This window comes from Gymnogyps californianus, chromosome 1 (assembly GCF_018139145.2).
Source record: "Gymnogyps californianus isolate 813 chromosome 1, ASM1813914v2, whole genome shotgun sequence".
NCBI classification, from domain to species: domain Eukaryota; kingdom Metazoa; phylum Chordata; class Aves; order Accipitriformes; family Cathartidae; genus Gymnogyps; species Gymnogyps californianus.
Genome location: NC_059471.1, coordinates 92109953 through 92126027, shown reverse-complemented (window position 1 = coordinate 92126027; position 16075 = coordinate 92109953). Strand labels below are relative to the sequence as shown.

General features: G+C 35.6%; 1 protein-coding gene across 2 annotated transcripts in view; it reads left to right on the top strand.

Moving 5' to 3' along the window:
• Positions 1-16075, top strand: part of DMD (dystrophin) — a 922027-nt gene that overhangs the window by 67298 nt on the left and 838654 nt on the right. The window lies entirely within an intron of this gene.

Below are 16075 nucleotides of genomic sequence, written 5' to 3'. Positions count from 1 at the left end.
GGGTTTTTTTAGCATCTGTTGGGTGGTTACTTTTTAGTGTGTATTTCAGCATGGCTGGCAGTAGGTGTTATGCTGATTGTTAGGGATGAACAGCATTCAAACACTGCCGTTTTAGAATTATAAACTGCTTCCTTTGTTAAGTAATTTTTGAAAATAGTACATATATTGCCTTAAAAGAGCATTAGAAGAACAAACCAAACATAAGCTGTATTTGGCATCTAATTATTATATTTCTGTCTCAGGTTTGATTATAGAAAAACAAGAACCATTGGTTTTCTCTTGCTTTTCCTAACCCTTATATCTATTAAAGAAAATAGTAAGTGATGACATTTCTCAGGAGGTTACTGTAGTTGGAAAGAAGAGAAAGGAAACATTAAATTTAATACTCTTTATATGACCTGGATTATTAGATTATAACAGCTGGTCATTTTATCACAAACGGCACCATGCCAACATTCAGGTTAGGGGTTTGTGTTTGGTTTTTTTGACTTTTAAATAGCTGCAGTAGTTTAATAAAACTTGTTTCAAGCAATCCTTATAATGAGCATTTCAGTAGTTGGATTTTTATAACTTTTGACAAGTGTGAGAGCCAAAGGTCATATTGTGTAATGCAACGTGCTTTCCTTTCATTACTTTGGGGAAAAGAGATCTGCATGTATTTGGCACTACAGTATGAGTTCGCTTGCAGAGACTTAATTCTGTCTAACCTCTAAAAATTTATTGCAAAATTACACTTCAATTCAACAATGTGTTTCCGAATCTACTCTTCAAGTGACAAGTATTTTACTGAATAATAACTTCCTTTAAATACTCCAGTAAAGAAATCCTGTGCACATAAGCATGAGCCCTGCTACATTATACTAACATCAAATGTGTTGCAGTGATGATTAATACAGCTTTTAAACAAGGTGTTTAAAACTGGTATAATTGATTTGTTCTACTTAGATACTATACTGATAATTGAGAAGAATGAAGAGTCATGATATAGCTTTTTTTCTTGACCTACTTTTATTGTGATCAACTGTGGGTTTTATCAACACCCCTGCCATCAAGCATAACGTACAAGCTGATATAATTGAAGTAATTTCTACAAAATGTAGTTATTAAAATGTACTAAGAAAATATCATTCTATTATTCAGTCCTCATCTTGCATTCCAGTTTTCAGATCTCGTCTTCCCAAATTTGGAAGTTTTGTCTATTACACTTAATAATAATAACTTAAAGTAATAACTACTACTATAATATTGTAATTCTGCCAATTTGGCAGAATCTGAAGACCTAACCGCAATTGGACCCTATTGTGCTAGCGCCACAACAAATATTAACAAATGAAAAGCGTTCACTTAAAAATCTTAAGTGAAAATCACCAGACACAGTCTCATTATAATCAAGATAAACTTGAATTGCAAATAGTACCAATTAATATGCCAATTCAATATATGCAATTCTTAATCAGTGGTAATGATTTTTTTGCCTCTAGCCATGTATTTCTTGAAGAACAGCCATCATCTAGCTATTAAAACAAATTTATAATCCTGGTAAAATAGTGGTTGATAATTTTTTCTGTAGATATCTGAAGCTGATACACCTTAATAATCCCATCTATTTTAACTAAATCAAATAAATATTATTTCTTTTTCAATTCTTAGTAGTCTTCCAATTTTCTGCCAGCTATATTATGATTTTTGGATACCATTATTGATATTGCAACTGCCTGTAGGATTTTCAGTAAAATCTGCTTCTCTAGGGGACTGCATTAAAGAAATCAAGACGAAGTCAACTTTTTTTTTTCTTGCATTTTATAAAGTTTAGGAAACGATCTCTCATTTCTATCTAGTTATCAAAGTATAGTTTCAGTAGATTTAGTTTACTATGGTCTGCCAGTTTCAATGGTATCTTAGGTGCTGTCATTGAGAAGAAAGATTTTCACTAAGTATGTTGGTCTTCTGTTGAAATGTATGAGTCATTTTTTTGTTTTCAGATCTCTGCAAATTTTCATCTTGCAGGACTTGAATATTATAATTTCCCCCAAGTAATCAAAGAAGATACATAGCAACTATCAACAAAAAGTCTTTCACCTGCTTCTCTCTAGAGGTTCTAGCTGCTAAGATTGATCTTAAATGTCATAGTATTTAGTTGGGTGATATTTTTAAAGTTCTGTATTTGGAAGAATGGTCCAATAGATTTTGTAGTCCAAGCATGAGCCAACTGGAACTCAGAATAAAAATAAATGAAATAAGACCTCTTTCCAAAGATTTTGAATGTTATCCTGCAAATTTGACCATAGAATGGTTTGGGTTGGAAGGGACCTTAAAGATCATCTAGTTCCAACCCCCCTGCCATGCGCAGGGACACCTTCCTCTAGATCAGGTTGCTCAAAGCCCCATCCAACCTGGCCTTGAACACTTCCAGGGAGGGGCATCCACAACTTCTCTGGGAAACCTGTTCCAGTGTCTCACCACCCTCACAGTAAAGAATTTCTTCTGAATATCTAATCTAAAACGACCCTCTTCCAGATTAAAGCCGTTACCCCTTGTCCTATCACTACACTACCTGATAAAGAGTCCCTCCTCATCTTTCCTGTAGGCCCCCTTTAAGTACTGGCAGGCTGCTATAAGGTCTCCCTGGAGCCTTCTCTTCTCCAGGCTGAACAACCCCAACTCTCTCAGCCTGTCCTCACAGGGGAGGTCCTCCAGCCCACTGATCATCTTCGTGGCCCTTCTCTGGAACTGCTCAAGCAGGCCCACGTCCTTCTTCGGCTGGGGACCCCAGAGCTGAACACAGTACTCCAGGTGGGGTCTCACAAAAGCGGAGTAGAGGGGGAGAATCACCTCCCTCGACCTGCTAGCCATGCTTCTTTTGATGCAGCCCAGGATGCGATTGGCTTTCTGGGCTGTGAGTGCACGTTGCTGGCTCTTATTCAGTTTTTCATCCACTAATGCCCCCAAGTCCTTCTCCCCAGGGCTGCTCTCAATGCACTCATGACCCAGCCTGTATTTGTGCTTGGGATTGCCCCAACCCAGGTGCAGGACCTTGAACTTCATGAGGTTCACACGGGCCCACCTCTCAAGCCTGTCAAGGTCCCTCTGGATGGCATCCCTTCCCTCCAGCGTGTCGACTGCACCACACAGCTTGGTGTCATGGGCAGACTTTCTGAGGGTGCACTCAATCCCACTGTCCATGTCCCCAACAAAGATGTTAAACAGCGCCAGTCCCAATACCGACACCAGAAGAACACCACTCATCACTGACCTCCACTTGGACATTGAGCCGTTGACTGCAACTCTTTGAGTGCGACCATCCAGCCAATTCCTTATCCACTGAGTGGTCTATCTGTCAAATCCATGTCTCTCCAATTTAGAGACAAGGATGTCGTGTGGGACAGTGTCAAATGCTTTGCACAAGTCCAGGTAGATGACGTCCGTTGCTCTTCCCTTATCCACCAATGCTGTAAACCCTGTCATAGAAGGCCACCAAACTTGTCAGGCACGATTTGCCCTTAGTGAAGCCATGTTGGCTGCCACCAATCACCTCTTTATTTTCCATGTGCCTTAGCACAGTTTCCAGGAGGATCCCCTCCATGATCTTGCCAGGCACAGAGGTGAGACTGATGGGCCTATAGTTCCCCAGGTCTTCCTTTTTTCCCTTTTTAAAAATGGGGTTATGTTTCCCCTTTTCCAGACACTGGGAACTTCCCCGGACTGCCACGACTTCTCAAGTATGATGGATAGTGGCTTAGCCACTTCATCTGCCAGTTCCCTCAGGACCCACAGGTGCATCTCATCAGGTCCTGTGGACTTGTGCACCTTCAGGTTCCTTAGATGGTCTCAAACCTGATCTTCTCCTACAGTGGGCAGTTCTTCATTCTCCTAGTCACTGCCTTTGCTTCTGCATCTTGGGCGGTGTGGCTGGAGCACTTGCCCGTGAAGACTGAGGCAAAAAAGTCATTGACTACCTCAGCCTTCTCCATGTCCCAGGTAACCAGGTCTCCTGTTTCCTTCCGGAGAGGGCCCACATTTTCCCTAGTCTTTCTTTTATCACTGACATACCTACAGAAGCTTTTCTTGTTGCCCTTGATGCCCCTGGTCAGATTTAATTCTGTCAGGGCTTTAGCTTTCCTAACCTGATCCCTGGCTGCTCGGACAATTTCTCTGTATTCCTCCCAGGCTACCTGTCCTTGCTTCCACCCTCTGTAGGCTTCCTTTTTGTGTTTGAGTTTGTCCAGAAGGTCCTTGTTCATCCACGCAGGCCGCCTGGCATTTTTTCCCGATTTCCTGGCGTTTTTGCCTGACCATTTATGCCATACATTTACTGCATATGTCAGTTGTCAGAAATTGTAAAAGTGAAAATAGCTATGATTCTCTGAGCTCCGTATTGGCAAGAAGGAATAACATTTCCTCTTTACATCATCATCTGTCGAAGTCCTTTCCCTTCTATCTTCGACCCTTGTCTATTCTTCTGTGTCACATTTCACTTCACTTTCCCCATCTTCACACTTCCTAATACCTTCACAACCTGTGTGTCTTTAAATTCACCCTTCCTTTCTGAATTTTTATTCTGTTTGTCACTCAGAAGTATACTTGTGAGGCCTAGTATTTTAGCTGCAAAAATTTTGGCCAGACAAGTTTTGCTTTTCTTAACTGTGACACATCTCAGATTCAAAGAAAATCATTGTTCTGCCAACCTGTTCACTCAGTGCCTTCTTGTTGTTTGATCTGTGCTTGACCACTTCTGGTTGAAGCAGTTAAGCCTTTTTAAATGCTATTGCTAACATGAATAGCAGTCCTTCTGCCTCAGAGCTCAGAATTGCAATCTCAGACATTCAGCTGCCTCTGCTCTGCACACCTGTGCACAGTTATCTGCTGCCTGTACGTGTGCCTGTTCATATACCTGTTTGCATTCACTAATTAAGCTGGTTTTTCACCTCCAACGGGTAATGACACTTCTTTAGAGTTTGACATAAAAAGCAATTACTTACTGACTTTTCCATCTCTTTTTAACTTTCCCTTTTAATCGACCTTAAAAATCATATAAGAGAATTTTTTATTTTTTATGTAAGACTTTTTCACCTATGATTTCTTTCTTAAAATAGTTATAAAGGTTGTTTAAACATAGGAACACTAGAAATGCAATGTGGTGTGTCCCATGTGAATTATTAGACTGTTCCTTGCTGACCAATAAAAAAGGGTAATATGTTATTCAGAAAGTAAAAATTCCTAGATAAAATATATCTTTATCAGCTGTATATTCAGATTTAATCTAATAAATCTGAATAAATTGATAATCTAATAATCACATGAATTTACCTATAGGTGGTTGGCAATATCAAAGAACAAAAACATTTTGTAATAGGTGAACTTGATTGGAATTACTTCTGAAGTTGGTTTTTTTTTAACAGTTAGAAACATGGAAAAGTTATACAGGTCATTCCCTGATTACATTATTAGTGAATGTATATCTGAACAGAGAACTGTACGTACTTTCAATAACACACTTTTACCTTGATTATTTTTTTCTTATAGGTTATTTTTTAGATGCTTTTAACTAGCTTCAGTGTTATCTTAAGTTTCATCTGTATTTTTTTGAAAAGCACACTTACCAAGAGATTCTTAATTTCAAAGTTGAACTGTAATACAACTGCTTGTTTTTTTAAAATCTGTTACACAAGTTCTAATCTGTAGTGAAAATCTGCTATTGCCAAATTAAAAACCTCATGAATGTGAGTGAAAGCATTCACTTCCAAAAATAAAAATTTTGATTGAAAGAATTTTGCAATTTTAAGTATTTTTGCCTCATGTTTTGAAAAGAAACACATTTTCTATGGTTTTTAAATAGTTAAATTTCACGGCATACAATAAGATAAAAAGGATACATAACATCTAAAAATGTTTATTTAACCTATTTTGTGCCACTGAGTCTCTTGAATGTAGGATTATTAATAAGTATATGTGTGGTATGTCAAAAATGGATGTAGCTACAGCAAATAAGGACACTTATTTACTGTAAACATTTGATTGTTTTTTATATCCATAATATGTTAACTAATACATATGAATCCTCCTCCTGGCCTTTAGAGTTTAGGCAATAGTGCAGAATTGCTTGTATCAGCAGTGGATTTGATGCAAGGGGAGGGCTAGATGAAATGTAGGAGACAATGTTAATGAAAATCCTTACTGCTAGATAGAGTGGTGTTCACTTTTTCCTAATCTCAGGGCAGAAATTGAAGGAACTTGAGGATTCGTACAACTCCAGAAGTCATTATGCATCCCCATTTCAGACCCTTAAGAAAGGTCTTTCAATTTATGCACATATGAAAAGAGAATTTAGTCTGAGACTGAGAAAGCAAGCAATTGACTGTTTATCTATCTTACGTATTCATGCAGTAAGTTAATGGCGTGCTATTATCTAACTCTTCTGATGTAGGAAACTCACGGCAGTATCTAAATCAAGGGAATCTGCATCTGCACATGAGCCTTAATCATTGTGATTTGCTTGTTCCTTTTCATTATACGCAGTCACAGGAACTCTTGAGTGGACTGAGATGCAAGATGCCTGTTCATTTCCTCACTTTGGCTCTTGGGCGTTGGAATTTCAAAATTTTAAGGCTGATTAAGAAAAAAGAAAAAAAAAGTAGCAATAGTACTTCCTTTCTTAATTTCTCTGTCTTTTCTAAATATAATTTTGTCAAAGATGAGACTACCATTTCCTCTTAGATTGATACTGTATCAATCTTTTGTGGGAATGCTGGGTTCTGTTTAAATACAAGTAGTCAAATTACGGGGAGACTGTCAAACATTTTAATACTTAGCTTATGCATTCAGTGATTTTGAAAGATATATGGAGCATGGATTTCAACTCCATATATAGACCTACTGCATTTACTTAAGTATTCACCTTTATTTTTTCATCTGATTTAAAAGATGGGTTCACACTTTGCACTCTTTCATTACACCTAGTTAAACCTTTGAAATGCAAAAAATGAAGACAGAACTCGTATCTCTTGGAAAACCTCTGAAATCAACAGGAGACTTTACCACACAAAAGCAGTTTAAAGTCTTTGTCTAGAGAGAAAATTATAGCATCATTCTAAACAGCATTATTATTAGATTGTTCCTAGTCTCTGTATATCAGTTGAACTTCTCAATAGTATGATAAAATTTTGGTTCATAATTTCAGATAGCATTACTTTAAAACTTAGTTTATTACCAATTTTTTGTACTGATTAATTTATCTAGATTTGACATTAATAAAAGACAGAAAAGATATGATTGTCTACTTCATGTGTTAGTCTAATCATATCTTCGTGCCTCCGGCTGAGGATTATCAATAACACCAAGGAAAAAAACCCAACACCAAAAGAAATACCGCAATGCTGATGTAACAGCAGCAGCACATTTTGTTCACGTGCTCAGGAATAGGAGAGAAAGTTTGCTCCAGAGCCTCCTCTTTCCCAATGGCTTTGCTGGCCCTCATCACCGAGAGAAGCTTCCTTGACCCCAGGAGCTTCATCTCACCTTTCTCTGCCTGATTTTCTGCAGAATGTCAGAGGAGACATTTATTTTAACATATAATAGCTTTCAGAGGCTTACCTGAAGTGTTGGTTAAATGGATATGAATATGATGAAAACAATAAGGATTGCATTTTCTAGTTAGAACTACTTCTGTTAATTGCACTACCTTTGTATAATTTAACTAAGTTTCTTATCCCGTGTTACACCATCACATGGTTGAATTTTATTTGGCTAAAGTAAAACTGAAGAGCATTTTTAAATAAGACAGCTTAAAAAAATGGTTACAGTATATGCATTGTGCCCTTGAAATGCCTGTGCCCAAGCGTAGCTGTAAATTTGAGGAATTAGCCTCATGTTTTATTCTATTAGAAAATGCTAAGATTTCTGTGGATAAAACCTTTGTGCCCTCAGGTGCATATAATACTCCTCATGGTAAAATGTAAAATATTTTTGGTGCACGGCAAATGGTTCTGTGTTTAAAATGCAAAAGTTGGATTTTGAGAAGTGAATGAACAGAGTTAGGTGACCACTCCCGTAGAGAATCAATGGGAGGTTCTGTTTCCTGATTGTCCTTTTGCTCAAATCATTACACTGTGAGAAAGGGAATAACCATTTTTTCCCCTGTATTTATAACAATAGTATTAAAGTTGTATGTTTTCAGGGTCTGTAGGAAATGCCGTGGATTGTTTGTTAGTTCACATTTGTATGGCAGGCAGGTCTGCATGTTTACCTGAAGTAGTGACCTTTGAAAAGGCCAGATCACTTATCTCTACTGATCATTAAAGTGCTGGTTTCTTTCTTCCCCTTGTGATTTTGATGCAATAGAAGCTGTGTATTGTAATGCTTGTGTAGACGATTCTCCCTCTAAGATACTGCAACATGTACTTCATGGTTTTGGTGTGCATGTACAGACTTCAAGTACAAGCGTACAAAGGAAGATATTAATAGATTTTCCACGTTCATTCCGAACAGCAAAGGCATTTGTCTCTGTATATATGATAGTATTAAGGAATTTTGCTTTATAGTATTCTACGCAGTATCATTAATATGGGTGTGTTAGCCTGAGGTGATCAGTGACCTAAGGGGAGAAGTAGGAAGAGATAACACCTTTTAAAAGAACAATACATTTGGGGTGGGGGGACACAAACGCTTTTTTAGATGTTCAAACCTTCTTCAGAAATTCCAGTCCTGAAAGCACAATAAAACGTAGCAAAAACAAGAACTTCAAAAATATAAAAATTGTATGGAACAATATGGTGTTTGGAATTTATCCACACTCTTTCTACAGAAAGCATTTGTTTTATTAGAACTTAGTTTAGCTGTAGCAAAGAAATAATACGTATATTTTGATGGAGTAAAACATTCTTAAAAATGCAAAAGGAAATTTTAGTTGCCTGATAAGTGATGTCATTAGAGTGGAAACGGTAGTTTAAATAAACTGTGGATTATGTAGGGAGGCATCAAACTTTAAAAAAAACAATAGCCTTTTTTAGAAGGGTAGAAAATGGAATTTTACTTATGGCGTTAAAAGATCAAAGTTATTAATAGAAAAGAGTAGCACTCTTTCATAGAATGAGTTCTGCAAAGTGTTTTGCAAGTCATTTGAAAAATATATTTAAAATAAAGTATGTTTACCTCCCAAGCATGAATAAGACATAAGAATAAAGATCATATTTTATATGTCATTGTTCAAGAGAATGTTTTAACTTTAAAGCATAGCTCCCGTTAATGTAAGTAGAATTGGCACGTGTTTTTAGAGGAAGTCTAAACCACCAAAAAGTATAGACAGGTGAAAATACAATGTGCAAGTTTCTTGTATGATATTTTATATAGGGAGTCTTCCAGGCTTTATTTTTCTGCCTTCTTTATTTCTACTATGGTCTTTCACATTAGTTTCTGTCTTTGGTATTTAGCATCCTAGCTAACGTAACAATATATGCAGCTTCTACCAAAACTGCATTTTCATCTTCATTTGAACAAAATGGCAATTGACTTACGTACTGTTGGTCCAGTACATTGTGTCAGTTTCTGAGTTGCCATTTCTTGCATATTAGGGTTGATATTTCTTCAGTTAGAAGTATATAAGGTAAGTTTTCCTACCTTTCTTTTTGAGAGAAGGTCTTCTGCCTGTTAGTTTGAAATACTTTTCTTGTGCTTTGTTCAGTGTAGAACACATCTCAATTTCGGTTTTATCTTTTTGCACAAATAAAGCAAATCTGATATTGATTTGTCTTCATTTTGTATTCTGATCCTTTGCTTCTGGAGTATTAACAAAGGAATTCCAAAAATATTTATATTGTCTGTCAGAAACAAACAAAAGACCTAAAACAGAAAAGGGAGAAGGGGGAGAGAGCAGAGATAAGAAGCTATAAAGATGTTCCTTCCTTTAAAAAATTAAAACAACCATCACACATACACTGATTGTGTCAGGGCATCACATACAGAGGGCAGCAGCTTCAGATGCAAGTCAAAGACTATCAGTGAGACAAGGGGAGGATGCGATGGAACAAGAAATTGACTGTCTGTTATGGGATTAATAGCAGAGGTGGCATGTTTCCGGTGTGCGTACTGTGCTTCTACGTAGTTTGTGCTAAGATGTTATTCTACTCAGTATAGCCTGTTGGCTATTTGTTTCATACGCTTAACGTTCCATACACTTAACAAGTGAACTTCATTGCTGAGGTGTTATACATGTAAGGAAAGTAACATTTTCATTATTAATTTTGACTTTTTACTTTTTACATCATCTAAGGAAAAAAGCTTGTTTTTTTTCCCTCTTGTATAATAGCATCTTCATTACAGAGTGAGTGTGTTGAGTGTCTTTGCATAAAACATGTTTGGTTTCTGGTTTTTTGTTTGGTTGGTTTTAGTCTTCATTGTAACCTTTCCCTAGGATAATCATTTAATAAAGTTAGTAGCATTCTGCTAATTTAGATTATCCTTTCTTGAGGCTGGGAAGGAGACTAGGAGGTAGGCCTAGAGTACATTGCCAGAACTCAGAGTCTTTTCACTCGGGGGATCTGAATTGCTGCCTTTCCCTTTGAGTCAGCAGTAATTGATCAGCCCACTCCAGAAACAATTGTTATCATTTGATAACCATCCAGTAGGCATTACTTAATCAGGTGATGATTTTATTTTTTCTCTAGAAAAAAGCTACATGTATCACAAGTGCATAAACTTGTCTGCTTCTTGAACAGTTCCTTTAAGTTTTCATTGCTACTGTTTTCATTATGCAACTACTCTGTTGATTCATTAAGATTTACACTGAGAAGGCTATCAATGCCTAGCTTCTTTTCACCCTTAAAGTGGATTCTTTGCTGTTCTGGATACAAACAGTTCCTGGTTATATGCTTTTTTAAAAAAAAATGTTTTGATTGTTTAAAGTGTGCTAGAGTTTATATCTCAAGTAGTCCCAGTGAACTGAATGACAAAATACTTTTTGCAATTTCAGAGCAGAAATGCCATAGAGTTAGAGACTCTTAAGTATAAGGGCTACACTTTGAAATGTTTGCAGGCTTTGCATTTTTGTTGCATTTAATTTATCCTCTTTCTGTCCTTTGACTCCAATGGTAGAGTGTTGGTGACCTAATGCAATTAACTTGTAAGAGTGAACTAATGTAATGTGTGAGCTTTGGACTTTTTCATATGGGACTAGTGGTCCATCTACCTTGATTAGCTGAACAGAACAGTGCTGCTGACTGAGATATTTGAAGAATTTTTTAGGTGGTGTTATTGTATGCAACTCGGTTTGCTGGGAAATTGTACAAAGATGTTTTGGTAGTGGTACATCATATCAACAGGAACTATTTAGTTTCAATTATTTGAAGTAAGAGGCACACATTTTTTAATTAAACTTACATCCTTTTCTCATTTCACTGCTATAAAAGTTTGAAAGCAGAAGTAGAACACAACTTTTTAATAGAAAAGGACCTTGTCTCTTAAAGCAAAAGTGATTTAAGAGACATGCCAGACTACATATCAATAGGCAGAAGTATATATGATAATTTCATAAAAGAGTTTTTTTCAGTTGATAGTGCAATTTGCAAATGCTGAACTGATCATTTGTCTTAGTCTTAGGGTGAAGGCTTTAAACTAAGAAACTCCAATCCAATATAAAACAGTAACTATAAACAGTTTGTTTTGTTTTTTAAACAAAAAAATATGAATTCTTCAATTTTATACATTTTTCACTACCAGCATTTAATAAAAAAGAGGCTGATATTATTTATATGCACAGAAAATAAGCTAGCAGAAATATGTGCTATTTGTAGAAACCATTAGGGGAAATGCAATGTTCCTGTACTCAGTATTAGTTTAGTAGGAGTAACTTGTTGAGTTTCAATTTGACAGTAGGATCAAGAAAGAGAGATTCTACAACATTGTGTCCATTCTAAAAGGTACTGAGGTGTGATAACAATAAATGACTACATGGTTGCATAGGTTTTCCCACCTGAATTACATTTGCAAATATTGTGAGGAATAAGAAATTAATTCCACTGCACAGTATATGTTGTATGTTACTCCAGCCCCTCTTTGTCATTATGCAATTTTCAGTATGATTACCTTTTTAAAAACGTTCTCTAATCTATTTATAATTATCCATTCCTTTTCAGAACATATTCACTTTCCTTCCAATATCTGTGATATTAAAAATTAGCTTCATTATTTCTCTGACCTAATTTATTCCTACTCACGTTCTTCATCACAATGCTGTTGTATCTTCTCTGTGTCACCAAGTAAATGCTTTCTCTGTTATGCCGTGCCCTGTTTTGCCACTTCTAGTCTTTTTCTGGCTCTCCTATCTCTTTTAAATTCAGTCTCAAAATCATTCTCTGCTGCACTGATGGCTTTTAAACTAAGTTTTAACAACTCATTCATGTTCAGCCTCCTAATTTTCCCAATTTTAACTTCTCTTTTCACTGTTCAGCCTTGTTTCTGGCTTTGTTCCCATTTTGTGAACATGTATGATGGCTACTGCAATGGATATGTGATTTAATACCTACAGTTTATAGTCATGTGTTATGGCATTTTATTAAATGTAAGTACATTTCTATATGATATAGGGAAGTACAATATTGCTTGGCAAAACGTTGCCTGCAAAGCACCTGTAATTCTTTTCTGCCACATGAGGGATGTCAGGCAAAAGTATCTGATAAAATATGTATGGATTCTGTTTCAACATTCTGATACTCGTTTGAAGAACTAAAATAGTTAATTTAGTTCTAGGAGAATGTAACTAAAAAAAAAAAAATCTCAGCAGGTCTGCAATTCCAGAACTAAGAAATTGCTTTTTGCTAGATCTCAACTGGAAAGGGGAAAAGTGGAAATTTAAAAGGAAGTGTTGATGAAGAAAGAGCAAATGTAGAGAAGAATATGGCTACAAATCAGTATATTTATAATATATTTTTTAAACTGACAATTTTTTAATTATTAGTGTCTGTTAAAGAATTTAGCAGCTACACAAGCTGCACATCAGTTGTACATTGTCTCTATACTAAGAATTTAGAACCCTATAACTCATTGTTATTGAAGTATGCTTTCATACACACCTCATTAGTAATTATATCTGCATAGTGATTTTAATTAAGCAAATTCCCTCTTAACAAAACCTGAAGGTAAATTCAGGTCACATCACCACAAATGACCTCACTGCAGTTACATTTTTGCTTAATAAACATGTCTTATATTCTAGCCAATTAACTGAGGTATAATTTAATGTGAACTGCGGTATGAGAGCATAATGGTCTTTAGAGTATATTTGTATGTAGCTATTTTAGGTTGCCTTTGTTTCATCATCTCAAAATAACAAAGGGGTATAGTTCATATCTGCAAGAGAATAAATAATAGGATTCTATTAATTCATTATATATGCTACATATATATATATGTAAACTAGAAACATGTTATCCCTGAAATGGCAATCATGGGTTAATATTTCTCTTGTAGGTCAGAAGCATTTTTCCTGCCAAAAATTTCAAAATAGCATGTGCAAATATATATAGCTGCAAAAAAAATTGACCTACAAAACATATTATTTGAAGGCTTCCTAAGCTGCTGCTTTTACCCTAAAATGTTAGGTTTTGCATGTGAATTCGCAATGCAATGTTTTACTCCACAGTTCCTAACTGAAGTGACAGTGACAATATTCTGTTTCAATTACAAAAAGATGCAGTTATTTTCGTTGAAGATAATTTATTTTATTTATTTTTTAATTTCCTACTTCACATTTTCCTTTACTCTGAGAGGGGAAAAAAAAAGGCCAGATGACCGTATACTAGTGAAATGTGGGAGGGAAAGGCAGTCAATAAATGGCTTAAGCAAGAATAACTGTTAGTAATCTAGACATCTTTAGTTCTTCTGTTTCCCATATCATGGAATTTTGCAGGACCTCTTACAAATAGCCAAGTTAATGTTAAGATATGGAGCATGAAAATACACTAATTTCTGCTTTTGTACACCTCCAGATAAATTTCAGAGCCTCTGTAGTAGGTCTGTGTGACAACATGTAGTAGGTCTGTGTGACAACAGAATAGTTTAAATTAGTCAGAGGAAAGGGTTTTTCTTCCAGCATTGTATTCTGTTCCCAGCTGTGACCAATAATGGATACATAGGAACAGAAAAAGAGGTATGACTGATTAAAAGTATTGAAACATCTGTGTATTCTCACTTACCCTCCACTGATTTGTGGCTCAGAAATTTCCTGAGCTGGAGATGGTGTCTTCATACTTAAAAGTCCTCAGTGGATTTTAATCTGGTTCTTCCATCCAGTTGCCTGTCTTTGTAAACATTTAGCAAAGTTTTTTATATAGTTTTCAGTATGTGCAGAAATACTTCTTGGTTCTTAAGAATAGAAATACTTCTGTTCTTATTATCTATTGAGAATATTTGTAATATTTTCTGTATTATTACCCAATTTATAAACCTGAGGCTCTGCATTCAGAAGAGGAGAAAAACCCTGTTGTGAGATGATTGATTGTCATTTTGTCTCATTTCCAGCTTTTGATTTATTATTCCAACCATGTAGCTACAAGCAAGGTAGTCACACTACAGAATTTGAAAAAAAAAACATTAAATCACTTGAACCTCTTCTGCAACAGCTTTTTTGTTATCTTTTAATTTTAAATTGAAAATATATTCTTTGAAGTGGCTTCTGTTGAAGAAGGAGAGACTCTTTAAATGGAAGCTAAGATATATTTACGAAAAGTTTAAATTTAATAAAGATAAACCACATAAGAACCATGAATGGAGTATTCAGCCTCTTCAAGCAAATTTGACTATTTAAGATTTTAGATGACTTTGCAAAACCACCTTTTTAAATAATGCCTTCCAACTATAATAACATGTAATGTTGAATAGTCTGACATCTCCAGGACCTCAACCTCAACTTCACAGAAACTAATTAGTATGTCCAGTAATTGGTTCTTGTCCCAGAGTCTTTATTTCTCAAAGAGAGAGAGTCATATTATAGATGTATCTCTTTATAGTTAATTGCTCTTGCTATTGATGCTTTTGAGGGCGTTTTGATATTGTACTGTGTGAATATATAAAAAGAGTTTTGGAGTTAAAAATTCTTATTGTGAAGACTAGATGGTCTTTAATGAAGATCCTGAAGAGAACTATCATGGCTTAGTGGTCCAAAATAATAGCAGGATTGGTAGCTGGCTGTAGTGATTAAAATAAGCTGAAAAATTATCTTCATTTTCTTACGTTAGAAAACAGTATAGATTATGGCTGTGATATATTTGAGGTCATGGCTTGGATTAAATATGCTTCTTAATTAGTTACCTTTGCTGGTTAAAACTCACAGAAAATGAAGCTAAATACAATGCAGAATACAGGTCAATTAAGTTAAGATTTATATGGCTGCAATTCTGCAAAGAAATCATGTTAAAATTTTGTGGTTGCAGGCTATTTTATCTTCTGGTCTTTATACCGTAGGACTTTTTGCTCCCCGGTTACCTCTGTGACAGTGTGTTTAGTAATTTGGATTATGATGTGGGGGAGCAGACTTTAATGGAAAGTAGTACTCTGGCATGAAAATCTATGCATTTTCAAAGGTCTATAGGTTTATTGCATACATGTGTCCTAAACCAATTAGTTTGTTTATTTTAATGTGACTTCTGTGCTGAAATTCAGCAATAACTTTCATTTCATTCATCTTCTGAGGATGGAAAAAACAGTATTGTCACTTTTTGGTGAATTTAAAGGATTTTAGTTTTGGATTGTGAGCTGTACTAATTAATACAAATAACTAGATTTGAGTTGTAGCTATTTTTCTAGATATTCATTAGTGATATTTTCTTTTTTCACCAGCAGCTCCTTACAGCACAGGTATCTTTTGTGAGATATACTGAGAGATGATCTATTCTGTGAACAACTTCAGCAACAGAAGTCCAGTTGATCAGATTTATTAATTAAAATTGCCCAAAATGTCCTCATCTTTTAAAGAACTAATTGCATGATTTATAGATTATTATCACCTACAAATTTCATAGAAGTTCATGGTAATTTGAAAAAACAAACTCTAAGGCAAAGCAGGCTTACTTTCATAGCTGATTTTGCT